At 47.9% G+C, this 13906-nt stretch overlaps 1 long non-coding RNA gene across 2 annotated transcripts in view; it reads right to left on the bottom strand.

Moving 5' to 3' along the window:
- Positions 1 to 1838: 1838 nt before the first annotated feature.
- Positions 1839 to 13906, bottom strand: part of LOC116096410 — a 20588-nt gene continuing 8520 nt past the window's right edge. The window contains exon 3 of one of the 2 annotated variants that reach the window (XR_004120991.1): positions 1839 to 1909. This is a non-coding gene — a long non-coding RNA (uncharacterized LOC116096410). Of the gene's footprint in view, positions 1910 to 11850; positions 12387 to 13906 lie in introns of those variants that run through there. The other variant, XR_004120990.1, reaches the window with a different exon arrangement.

The raw sequence follows: 13906 nt of genomic DNA, 5'->3' as shown, positions 1-13906 counted from the left end.
AAAACAAAAAGAACACGTATTTTATGAGCGCAAATTTGGGACAGTGACACCTCCAATCATCATTTCACGGCATGATGATATACAGTAATTAGATGTCGGGAATAATCTATGACCACAGAACAGTCATCTCTGTGGAAAAGAGAAAAAGTGCTTTTCTTCCAGAAGGAAATCTGAGGAGCAGGAGCGGGGGTTGGGGGAGAAAGGGGGGGGTGACATAAAGTCTGCAGGATGCAGCTGCAGCCAGCACCAGGCCTATCTATCAGCATGGGGTGAATGGGTTGGGGGAGCTGAGGCAGATTGGGAGACTTGGAGTCTGGCCTCCTGGTTCTGACACCCCGTCCTTGTGCATGACTCCAAACAAAACCCTCTCAAAAGCAGCTTTTGGACCTGCCATGGCATGGAGCCCTCCCTCCTAGTAGGTCATGGTTGTGTGGCTCTAGGGAGAGCCGCAAGAGCAAAGTACTTGGGTGGACACAGACAGGCTGGGAAGGCCTTTGGACTGAGACACCTGCCCACCCTACTGCCCTTCTCCCCACCCTGGCCCCAACATCTGCCCCACACCTACCCCTAGTCCCACACCCAACACCTGCATCCACTCCCACCATAGCCCCACACCCCATCTCTAGCCCCCACTCCACCCCATGCCATCAATGCAAAGATGTGGATAGGAAATGGGCCTGGGAGCCCTTTTAGGAGGAATGCTACTGAGAGAACTGCTACCAGCTCATCCTTATTATGAAGTGGTGTTCTGAGCTTTGGCATTCACTCTCTTGAGAGACACTCCCTGAAAGGTGCTTCGTGTCTGGTGTGGGGTCCATCTTCTCCCATTTCCCAGAACCCCGGTTTCCTTATCAGCAAAAAGGACCAAAGCTTATCTGCAGCCTCCGTGCGGATTGTATGAGATAAGATACCCAAGTCCTAGGATCAGGGCTGGACTGTGCTTCACCCACCCTGGCACATGCTTGGCTCATTCCTTTCACCCTTCAAATCCCTGAGGTCCCTTCCTCAAAGAGACCTTTCCTGACTTCCCAGCCTATGGGACTTTCTGCCCTCCCACGTTAGCCTCTCTCCAGGATGGTGTCACAACCTGAACTCTCCAAATCTGTTCATTCACCGTTCTTCCCATAGTTGAGTAAATTCAACCAGGTGTGGTGGTGTACACCTGTAATCCCGGCACTCAGAAGCCTGAGGCAGGAGAATTGTCAGGACTTCAAGGCCAATCTAGACTATATGCTGAGTTCCAGGCCAGCTTAGGCTACATGATGAGACTAATAATGGAGTGCTCCCCCTAGAAGACAGTAGGCACACAATAGAATTCTTGGGGGATAAATAATAATCAATTAATAAGATATAGAACATCAAGAGACTAAAGAAAATTCAGGCAGGGCCTAGTGGTGCATGCCTTTCATCCCAGCATTTGGGAGGCAGAGGCAAGTGGATCTCTGTGAGCTCAAGGCCAGCCTGCTCTACATGAGTCATAGGAACAGCCAGAGCTATATATTGATACCCTGAAGAAGAAGAAAAAGGAGGAAGAGGAGAAGGTGGAGGAGAAAAAGGAAGGAACCATGATTATATCAAATGGAAATGTTAACAAAATCTAACTCATGATTAAAAAGAAAGTCTCATCAAACTAGAAGAGGCACTTCCTCATCCTGATAAGGAATATCTACAAAGGCCAAGTAGTGGTGGCATCTCTTGAGGCCAGCCTGGTCTACAGAGCAAGTTCCAGGACAGCGAGGGCTACACGGAGAAACTCTTGAAAAACCAAAACAACAGAAGACTATCTATAAAAACCCTGAAGCAGACATCAACCTTAACACTGATAAACTAGAAATCACCTGCAAATGTCAGCAATTGGTGAGGATCTTCCTCTCGTTGCTCCTTTCCGGCATCACACTTGAAATCCTAACTGACAAAATAGGATAAGAAAAATTAAATGGTGTCAGGCTGTAAGAAATAAAATTCTGTTTACAAACCATATGACCATCTTTGTCATAAACCTGAGAAAACTGACAAAACAAAGCATGCCCTCCCAAAAATCCCTCCTGGAGCTGACAAGCACTTATAGCAAGTTTTCATGATATGTAGTTAACATGCAAAAATTAATCACTTTTCCAAACACCAGCAATTAACAAATGAAAGAAAAAGTTGCCCTTTACATTAGCACCCAAAAACCTGAAATAGCTATTTATATACAAAACTAACTAAACACATAAAAGATCTATATGAGAAAAACTATAAAATTGGTGAAATCAGTCAAAGACCTAACCAGGGAACTTGCTCATGTTTATATCTCATTGGGTCAGCTCTCTACAGTTTATAAATACAGATTTTACATGTGCTCCAAGTGTGGCCTCATCCTCACACTGACCTTGTAAGTAGAGGAGCCATTTTACAGATCAACGGGCTGAGGCTTTGAAAACTGTGGAAAGCTTAGAGTGACTGTGTTGGTTAACACCCAGAGAGAAGAGAAGCAACTTCCACGTGGCCTCTGCTCTGTAGAATAAAGTCAAGCACATCTCTCAACAGTCACGGAAGCCGAGGTCCACACAGCACAGCCGGGAAACAGCAGAAGCTGGGTTCTGAACATAGATCAACTAGAATGTAGACTCCAAACCCACCCACCCTACCCTGATTCTCTCTCATCCACATCTGAGACACGAGCATATCCACATTGTATGGGGGCCACCCCAGCTCCTTCCAATGAGCATGGCGCTGGCTAGTTTTATATCGCCTCACACAAGTCAGAGTCCTTGAAAAGGAGGGAGCATCGATTGAGAAAATACCTCCCTAAGATCAGGCTATAGGCAAACCTATATGACATTAATCGGTGATGGATAGGAGAGGGCCCAGCCCAGTGTGGGCAGGGCCATCCCTGGGCTGGTAGTCCTGGGTTCTCTAAGAGAGCAGGCTGAGCAAGCCATTGGAAGCAAGCCAGTAAGCCGCAGCCTCCGTGGCCTCTGCATCAGTTCCTGCCTCCAGGTTCCTGCCCTGTTTAAGTTCTTGCCCTGACTTCCTTCCATGATGAACAGTGAATGGGAAGCATACACCAAATAAACCCTTTCCTCCCCAAGTTGCTTCGGTCATGGTGTTCCATCACAGCAATGACCCTAACAAGGTCAAGCATGGCTACTCAGTTTCCTTGACTAACTACACTGTCAGTCACCTCTAATGCTGTGCAGAATTGCATGGGTCCAGTACCAACCATTCCCCTGAGGTCAGTAGGCCAGAAGGGAAGCCACCACTTTCTGAAGGTCAAAGGCCAAGAGAGAACCAACCATTGATGTGATATTTACGTCTCACTCACTCCCCCTCCGTCCTCCTGCCAGCTTCCCTCCTCCATGCCCCTCCCATGCCCTATAGTGCCCCCTCTTGCCTCCTACTCCCTCACCCTACTTCATCCACCACTCAGCACACCTATTGACAAACTGCCTCATCTCTGGAGCTTTCAACAAGTGGAGGAGGGGAGCCAAGGAGGTAGGCTGAAGCTGCAGGGCCCCTGTACCAAGGAGCTGGCACCGCCTTCCAGACCACAGCCATCCGGGAATCACTCTGGGAAGTAAGACTCTCTGTTTCTTCTCACCAGCCCTACTCAAGAACAGAAGGGCGAACAAAGGAAGAAAAACAGGAAGAAAAGCAGGTGTAGGAGTGGGTCTGAGATGTGTGAGTAATATCTCTTAATTTTAGCCACCCCTAATTTCCCATCTTTGTCATCTCATGCAACTTCTTCCCCCCTCCCATGCCCAGCTGAACAATGATTTCCAAATTAGTAGCTCATTCTGGCTTTATCATATAAGTCTGTAGGCAGCACACTTCTCTCATGGGAGACACCAGATAAGTGAGATCGACTTCTACAGGAAAGGGTGTGTATCCACTAGAGAAGTATCCAGTCTTGGTTTTCTCAATTGAAAGTGGAGATGGGTAGATGAATCCCTGGAAATTAAAGAAGCTGAGGGGTGTGTGTGTGTGTGTGTGTGTGTGTGTGTGTGTGTGTGTGTGTGTAGAGCACAGGCATACAAGCCACGCTTAATGACACTCTCTGATACTATTAACCGGATGAGCAGTTTCCCCAGCTTCACTCCATGGCAGGATGCTGTCATCTGGTGCTCAGACTGCCCCGGGGGCACTGGGCTGCCAGCTCCACATTTCTACACTTTGCTTAAGTTTTAACTGAAGTTCTGCTTCCGTGGCTCTGGGTCTGAAGAGCTGTCTGTGGGAGCCACCACCTCCTGTCCCCCCTCCTCTTTCTCCTCTTCTTTCGGAGAACTGCCTTTTTCTTAAGACCAACTGAAATACCCACTCCGCTGTGAAGACTTCCCAGGAAGCTAATCCCTCCTTCCTCAGAATACCCATGCCGTACTGTGCAGAACTGTTCTCTAAGAAAAGCAGAGGCCCTCCCAGGGTCAGTGTGTTGTTAGGGTTTGTTCAGCCACTTCCACACACAAATTTCCAAAGTGAAGCCCCTTAATGGTGACAATTGTTCATTCACTACCCAGCATTTCATCACAGGCATGTGCGGGACTAAAAACCAAAGATCCAGCCTTTTACGTTTTCATCTGTAGTTGAAGAATCATTTCTGTCAAACATTATTCCAGAACTGGGAGTGTGGCTCAGTGACAGAGCTTACCTGACAAACCTAAGACATGAGGACCTGAGGTTGAATCTTCAACACCCACATTAAAAAAATAAAATAAAATAAAATAAAATAAAATAAAATAAAATAAAATAAAATAAAACCAGACTTGGCTGACCACACCTATAACAGCAGCATGGCAAGGCAGAAGCAGGTGAATCCCAGGAACTCCCTGGGCTGCCAACCTACCAAGTCAGAGCTGCTTCCTTCATGAGAAGTCCTGTCCTGCAGTAACAAGATGAATATGATAGAGGAAGACACCTGATGCCCTACTCTGGTCTCTACAAAATGAGTGCTGGTCCACACATACAACCACATACTAACACGTGTGAACCACACACCACGCAGTACACTTCCCATACACACACACACACACACACACACACACACCCCACACTATATCCCTCACACTACACACTAGACCATACCACATCATATACCATTCCACACGTGCAAAGCACATCATACCACACCACACACATGCAAACACCACACTACATGCCATATGCTATACACCAGGCCAAACCACACCACTACAGCACAAACATACACACCATTACATACACACACAGCACACCATATCACAACAAACACACATACCACCAACATACATACCAAATACTACACACTAGACCATACCACATCATACACTATTCCATATACACACAACACACCATATCACAATACACACGAACACATACACACACCACCACCACCACCACAAACACACATCACACATACACACAACAACAAAAGGACAAGAAATAGAGCAAACCAAAGACAGATTAAGCCAGCTGAGCCAAAGGGAGCAAAACCCAGCCTTGGCTAGAACTCTGTCCTCCTTGTCCCCTCTCAACCCCCATGAAGTAGCGACTATCCTGTGCCCAGAGATAAAAGAGCTAGAGATGGCAGGCTGAGCCCCCCCTCTCTCTCCCTTCCTCTCTCTTTCTGTCTCCCTCCCTCCCTCCCTCCCTCCCTCTCTGAAGAATATGGGCCTGCCCTGCTCTTCCTGGATTCTTCCTCATGTGGTAGGGCCACCAGAACCTCCCCACCTGCTGTGCAATGGCCAACCTTGACATTTCACTCTTAGTCAGAGGTGGGTCTTCTACAAACCTCCTCACTCAGCAACCACACAAGTAACTGCCCTGAATGTCACCTCTTCCCAACACATCCTGGAATGGGCACGGTGAGAAGTGACCACAGAGGTGTTCTCCATTCTGGTACAACACACAAGACGCACAAAGAAAAGACCTCCAAGATGTGCAAAGCTCTGTGTCACTGAGGCCACCTCTAAGACTCGGGTGTTGGAGTGAATTCCCAGGGGCATACAGGGCCTCAGGCAGAAGCTGGGGAGGAATAAGAGAAGCCAAACTCGTGCACATCCCCATAGAGAGCAACCTCAAGATGGACGCTCATACTAGGACATGGGGGCTGTGTTTCCATCGCCAGAAAAGGTGAGGTTTAAAAGTGACATAAATATTTTAATCTTTTATCTCAAGCTTCTCCATGAAAGAACTGCAACTCCTTTTGGCTTCTTTCCATTTTTAGAGATCATATCCAACTGAAAAACCTCTCTCTATAATATCCACACCAGCTCGAATCTCAGTCTCCTAAAAATAACAGCCCTGAAAGCCACTTCTGCCCAGCACCTCCTGGAAAGGGTGGATGTGACCACAGAGGTGTTCTCTATTCTGGTGCCATGTGGGTAGAATCCATTAGTTCGAGCATAGCTTTCTGTCTGCTCCCAGGGACAGCAGGATTATTCTGTGGACTGTGCAGCTGCACCATGCCAGTGCCTGCCTTTTATTTTGCTATTTGCATAGAGAAAAGGCACAGTGTGCATGGTCCTTGCAAACAAGTGCTCGTCTGCAGGGAGCAGGCATCATTGCCATCTTGCTGGATGCCCTGCCCTGCCAGCTGGAGGGGAAGGCCATCTCTGGGACAGAGAATGACAAGTCCCTGGGTCCCAGTCTCCTTCTCTCAGCCCAAGAGGAGGCTCATGACTTCTGCAAAGTGGCATTCAGAGCTTTCCAGCTGTCTGTGACAACGCTGCCAGCCAGGAGGCCACTTTTGGTTCTCTGCAGCTGCTACCTCCATCCATGCAGATGCTGGCGCAACTGAGAGAACGACCTGGAACAACTGAGTTTCTCAGACTGGAGTTCCAGCCAGTCTGACTGGTTATGTGACTGTACCCTCTCAGAACCTCAACATCCTTAGAGGTGGTAGCTACCAGATTACACCAGTTCTCATCAGGAGACTTCCATGAACACTTAACCCCCACTCTGTGTGTGTGTGTGTGTGTGTGTGTGTGTGTGTGTGTGTGTGTGTGTGTGTGTGCCTGCCTGTGTGTCTGTGTGTGTGTGTTTGTGTCTGTGTGTGTGCCTGTGTCTGTGTGTGTGTGTGCCTGTGTGTCTCTGTCTGTGTGTCTGTGTCTGCGTGTGTGTCTGTGTCTGCGTGTGTGTCTGTGTCTGTGTCTGTCTGTTTGTGTGTTTCTGTGTCTGTGTGTGTGCTGAATACATATGTGTGCATAAAATTAGTATAGGTGCATGTGCACATCTGTATGCCCTTAGATATCTCAATTTTTTTCCTCAATTACCATCCACCTTTTTTTTTTGAGATTATATTTTCCACCCCTAGGAAAGGTGAGTTTTAAAAGTGACATAAATGTTTGACTTTTATCTCAGGCTTCTCTATTAAAGATTCCCTACCTCTTTTGTCTTCCTTCCATCCTTAGAGATCATATCCAACTAAAAACCCTCCCTGTAAAGTACCCACACCATTGGTCTAGATGGATGAATGAGCTCTAGGAATCTGTTTCTGTTTCCCCAATGCTAAGATTTGCAAGAACATACCACCACACCCAGCATTTTAACATTTTAGCCATTTGTGTTATGGGTGTTTTGCCTGCATGTATGTGCACTACGTTTCCCACAGAGGCCAGAAGAGAGTGTGAGATCCCAGAGGACTGCAGTTACAAATGGTTGTGAGCTACCTTATGAGTGCTGAGCATCAGGCCCAATGCTCTTAACTCCACTGAGCTATCTCTCTCTCCAGCCCCAAAACCAGCGTTTTATGAGGATGCAGAAGTCAAACTCAGCTCCTTCTGTTGCACAGTCAGCACCTTACCAACTATCTTCCTATTTCCTTAGCCCATCCTCTAAACTCTCTAATGTTGCTGAAAGCCTGGATTGAGAGACAGTTCAGAGTTCCCACCCAAAGGGGCTTTTCTCCTCAGAAGACGAATGACTTAACTCAGCTCTTACCTCTCCTAAGAACAGACCAGGCCCTCCTGTCCTCAATTCAAGTCTTAATATCGAGTGCATTGGTGGGATGGTGGTGAACATAGCTGTTTCCCAAGTCCTAATGTTAGCATCCTGAGGCCAGGGCCAGTGCACCACCCTGCAAACCAGAATCCTGGAGACTCCTCAAACCCAATCCCAGCTTCCACCCCAATCTAGACAAGTTACACCCTACATTGTCTCATTTAATCCTTTGTTCCACCTTCTGGAAGGCCATTTACCATCTACAGATGAGGTAACTGAGGCCAAGAGGAAGAACCAAACACTGTAAAATTCAGAAAGATATCCCAGAGGAAATAACCCAAGACAGGGAAAGGGAGATCTTCTCACCAAAAGCAAGGAGCTCCTAGCCCTTCCCCTAGCCCCAGTGCCTTTGTAACACCCTTCATGGTCCAAGGTTGTTTTCAAACATTCAAATATCTGTATGTTCAGAGACCAACCAGGTCCAGGCAGAGGCATAAGCTATAGTTTTCCTTGGGAGGAGAGATTACCCCAGGGTACACCAGGGTCTGCAGGTGGCAGGCAAGAAGGAGAAAGAGCATGCTGGGGGGCTTCTCCTAGAGACAAGAGGAAGAGACTGGTGTGAGAGTCCTCAGGATGCTTAGAAGTGAGACGTGGACTCCACCCAGGTTTCCCTATTGGTAGGAACAGGTAGGGGCCTTGGGTGTGACCTGAGCATGCAGATTCTGTCCCCTCTCTTCTAGTTTACACCTAATTCAGGGTGGGGCTAGCCTAGACCTACATTTGTGGGTCTGGAGGTCTAGAAAACCTGGGGAAAGGATCTGGCTCAAAGGAAGAGTGATGGGAAAATGATGGGAAGGAGGCTTTGCAGGGAAGGTCCCCACAGTCTTCCCATCCATTCTGTACTACTTCCCCAAAGCAACTGAGTCTGTGAATATTTGCCAGGTGCTGAATCAGGTAAATCCTGGGGTCTCAATGATTCAACACAATGGAAGTTTATTCCCTGCTATCATTCCTGGATGGACAACCTTTCATATGCTCCCTCAGGGACCCAGGCTCCTTCCACATTGTGGCTCTGCTCCTTATGCCCACTTAACTGTCAGAAAAGTTGGGAAATAGTTTGTGTGTGCCCTTGGGATGAGGAGACAAGTTAAGTGAAAAGGAACATCTCTGTCACTGCAGATTACCCATTGGCAATTAGAATCATACAGAACCAAAGACTCGTTGAATGTAAACAGTAGGAATTTAGAGAATGTTTAAGTGTAGACTCAGAGAACTCTCAAGTCTCTTAAGCCCAGAATTGTAAAACAATCCTTCCCTAGACTCTGGAAAGTGGCAGTGGAGATGTCTGTCCCTTTCATCAGGTTTCAAGATACTTGAGGAAAAGCAGGTGCTTTCTGCCAGTTCCCATTCACTATAGCTATTCCAGGGAGGATTAGAGAAAGGTAAGTGGTGCCTACTGGGCACCAGACACCCCTCTAAGCACCCCAAATATTTAATTCACCTACTTCTCACAACAGCCCCCATCAAATAGGACTTTGATTATCTCTACAATTGACAGATGGGTGCGGGGTGGGGTGGGGGTGGGGGAATAAAGGCAAGAGATCAGGGAAGCACACCTAGGTTGAGATAGGAACATTCCAGAGACATCTGCAGACAGGTAAATGTTCAAATCAGGCAAGTAGCTTCCCTGTCTCCCTTCACCTCTCCTCTGATTGCAAAAGAGAAAGACAGTAGTCATCTGGGCCTGGCTTGAGGTATGAATATCCTCGAAGGTGGAAGACAACGCATTTTGTCACTTTTTCCCCAAACTTCTTGTATGCTATCCCCATCACAATGGGAAAACTGGCAAGGCCATGTTCATTTCCGGGAAGGAGTGGGGGGGGGGGGGGGGGGGGTTGAAGTCAGTTTGAAGCAGGAGCTATGCAAGGGCTTATCTACCCACTCACTAAAGAGACTTCACTGGCTCTGTCTAATTAACAATAAAACAGATGCCCCAACACAATCCCCTTCTACATCTGTAGCAGGCTAACAGCCTAGAAATGCCAGCCTCCTCCTTGTGTGTCAGCTAAATGTCATTGGCGACATTTGATGCAATTCAGAGATGAAAGTAAATCCAATATTATCGCTGACTAAACAACCACAGGCCTAATCAGGGGGCCCCAAGCCCCAGAGCACAGTGTGGGGAGAAGGCAGCCCAGCCTACAGGAAGGTGGGAGAAGAGGCTGCTTCCAAAATACCCAACCACCAGCTGCCCATGGACAGCAAACCAACTTGATGCCCTACTTCTGGTGGGAGTGACAACCCCCAAGGCCGCCTGTTTAAGGACAGAGAGTTGTCCCTCCTCTCTGGAGCTCAGTTCTTCACTTGTTGCAGGAACACAGGCAAAGCAGCGCCTGCAGAGAAGAACTAACGCCACCATGAAGGACAGCAATTCAGTCGCCTACTCAGCCCTTATTTACCTGAGAGACCTGGGTCTGGGTGCTGGGGTACAGCATCTCATGCATAGACTGTAAGCAGCACCATGAACATAGACCCCAGTTCTCTCCTATACAAATTGTTTCTCAGCCCAGCCCACTAGGAGCTCAGATATCTGTGCAGTGAATGAACACATGAGTGAATGAAGGAATCTACTTGGCTGCTGCCCCTGGGCCTAGCAGCTCTTTGGGGGGCTGTGTGGTCCTCAAGAACAGAGATCAAGTATTCCTTGTCTCGTGGTGTCCAGTACCCAGCAGAGCAATGACAATCATGATACAAGCTGTGTTAGTTCCCACCATGTGTGACACAGATGAATGGGGTGGGCAGGTGGCTTCTCGGTGGTTCCAGATCCTAAAAATAAAAAAATAAAAAGTTAAAAAAAAAATAAAAGAGCATGAGAACTCCCCCACTAGGAGGTTGGAGTCAGCATCTCCCAGGAGAGGCAGCTGACCACAAGAAGTTCCAGGTGTTATCCTGAGGAGGGCACACAGTGCTTACACAGGGTTCTGGACAGCAAAGCAAATCACAGGAAACGTCGGCCAGCCCAGTGAGCAACGAACCTGCTGAAAAGGGATCTGGAGGGAGAGGTGCAGGGAGCGGAGCACCGGGTCTTCAAACGTGTCACTGTCACAGAAGACAGAGAGAAGCTGAGGGCCTGCTCCAAGCTAAAGAACCATGACAACGAAATGCAGTGGGCTCGGGGGCTTCATGAAAGTTTCAGGAGTGGGTTTCTCCTGCTTTTAACCAATTATTCCAGATTTGGTGTCTTAAAACAACGGAAGTGTAATTATGGTAGGGACCCCTTGAGGAAGGCATTGTTCAGCCTGTAACAGTCAATAACTGAGAAAACTTTTGAATCAGTCTGTTAAGTGTGTTGGAGCCACTCCTGAATTACACGCCCTTAAAGCATTTAGAGACAGAGAGCTGTGATGGGTGGGGCTTACTCTCAGGCAGTTCTGGGCTGATGATCTGTGGGTGATAAATGAGCGGCAACGGAAGGCAGATGCAGGCTGTACCATAGGTGCTTCTGTGCAAACAATTAATAATAATAACAAATGCAGATAAACTTTAATGTACTTTACTTTTCTTGAACTTTAATGTAAACTGGAACTGATTTCCAAATTGTGAGGGGGTGTTTCCACGGGAGGGTTGAGAAGAAGGGGTCCTGAAGTGGAAACTTAAGGATTCTTTGCAAAGTCAGCTGCGACGGATGCTGTTTTGCTGGGGCAAACACGTGAAGGAGTGTTTTCCTGACGTAGACACAGGTGAAGGACTAAGGCAGACTCATGAAGGAACATTGTGCTGAAGCAGACACAGGAGAGAGGATGTTCTGCTAAAGCAAGCAGGTGAAAGGACACGTGATGAAGGATTCCTTGCTAATGACACACTTGTATTGGTCCACCTTACATTGCATAGTTGAGCTCCATTTGTCAGGACTCCATAGAGAGAAACATGCCCAAAAAAACCTTCTGGTGGTGTGCTGCAGTTTCTTGCTTCCACAGAATCAGGCGGATTGGAAGACGCACATGCTGAGGCAAGACCCATGGAGGACACACGATGTTTGGAGGGAGGATAAAGAGGACTTGATGGACAGTGGCAGAGGGTGAGCTTGGCTGGCTTAAAGGGCTGGCTGCACAAAGCTTGCTGGTCTCTTATCTTCACCGGTCTTCACTTTGGTAAGAGAGGCACAACTGAGAACTTCTCCTGGTGTTCCTCCTGGCCCCTCCTGCTAACTCCTGCTGAGGCTGAAGCCTGGCTGTGTCTGTGAGGTAGTGCTACCACTGCTCATTCATGTTTCCTATCCCAGCTCTCCCGCACTGGACTGCTGCTGGTGTCTCCAGTGTAGTGTTTGTGAGTGGATCGAGATGCCACTGCTGACCTGTGTACTGAACTGCTGACAGCACAGACAGGAACTGATCCAAAGGACCTTTCGAAACAGGCCCACTTCCCCCACGTCTTTCCTTTTCCACCACCTCTGGTGACTGGTGGGCTAGAAGGGTAAAGTATTTAGGAACCTGTAATAAAAGTAGACTTTGAAAAAATTAAAAGTCTCAGGTCCTGTGTCTCAGTTTCATCCCCCCAGAGAGATAAAGGGTTCCTCAGAGTGTCTCTTGGAGACGGAGGAAACATGTTCCAGGGATGGCGTCTAGCTTCTTCATTATACCCAGCCCCCTCTCTGGCAATAACATCTTTTAAATTTTTTTCTCATTGTTTGATAATTTCCCACATGCATATAATGTTCTGAACTAGCCTACCCCCTCATCCTCTCCCCCTCCAGTTCCTTCCAGTTCCCTCAGTACTCTTTTCTCTCAACTTCATGAGTTCTAAACCCACCCAGTCCAGTCAGTGTTGCTTGTGTATGTGTGTGGGTGTAGGAGCACCTGCTGGAGCACCTGCTGGAGCACCAGTGGCCTCCCAGGGCCAGCATCCCTGAAGAAAGCTGACTTTCTCCCATCATGCACCCTCTCCCATCCCTGTCAGGATTTTAGCTGGTTTGACCTTGTGCATACTGTCCCAGCTGCAGTGAATTCATGAGAGAGCAGCTGTCCTGTCCTGCCTGGAGAAGTTTGTCTGCAGTGACCTCGACCTCTTGCAATCTTTCCATCCCATCTCCCAAGAGGATCTCTGAGCCTTGGAGTAGGGAGGGTGGGGTATGATATCTCCATCCTATTTAAGGCTAAACAGACCACAGTCTCTTACTCTCTGTACCAGTTGCAAGTCTCTGTACTAATAATCAGCGTCTACTACAGAAAGAAGTGTCTTTGGCAATCCCATCTCTATCTTCCACCTACCCCTCTATCCAATTACTTGCCACGCTCCAAACTGCATCAAAGCCATTGACCCTTTATTAACAATGCCTTCTGGTTCCACATACATCTCTATGTTGTTTGTATGATCCCCACGGCACCCCTTAGAGTTGAGCACTACTGTCTGCTAAGGAATAGTAAGTTGGATGGCCAGGAAACTACATAGCTCATTCCAGATGACCTCACAGGATCCACATCTATATGGTTCTAAAGCCAGCCTCTTTTCAACATGCTGCTCTGCCCCAACCTCCAAGTGCTGGTTCAGCGATTGTTTCCTGAGCACCCACCCAGTGTCGTGTGCAAATACAATCAATTCCCACACCCAGCCTCCAAGAGAAATGATCTGGCAGAGAGACCCACCAGGACGAGGCAGGTAAGATGTCAGAAATAGTTTGAGACCAGGGCCAGTCAGGGTTCCAGAGTCTAGCCCTCAAACCTTCAGAGCTAAGCCTTAGCAAGAAGCTTGGAAATAAGTGAGCAGTGGTAACACACACCTTTAATCCCGGAACTTGGGAGGCAGAGGCAGGTGGATGCTGGGTGCAAGGCCAGCTTGACCTACAGTGAGAGCTCCAGGGAAGCCAGAGCTATACAGAGAAACCCCTATCTGGAAAAACAGGAGAGGAAGAGGAGGAGGAAGAAGAGGAGGAAGAGGAGGAGGAAGAGGAGGAGGGGAGAAGAAGAAGAAGAAGAAGAAGAAGAAGAAGAAGAAGAAGAAGAAGAAGAAGAAG

The sequence above is a fragment of the Mastomys coucha genome, unplaced genomic scaffold (assembly GCF_008632895.1).
Source record: "Mastomys coucha isolate ucsf_1 unplaced genomic scaffold, UCSF_Mcou_1 pScaffold18, whole genome shotgun sequence".
Taxonomy (NCBI): Eukaryota; Metazoa; Chordata; class Mammalia; order Rodentia; family Muridae; genus Mastomys; species Mastomys coucha.
Note: the sequence above shows the minus strand (reverse complement) of the source record. Positions and strands in the feature narration are given on the sequence as shown.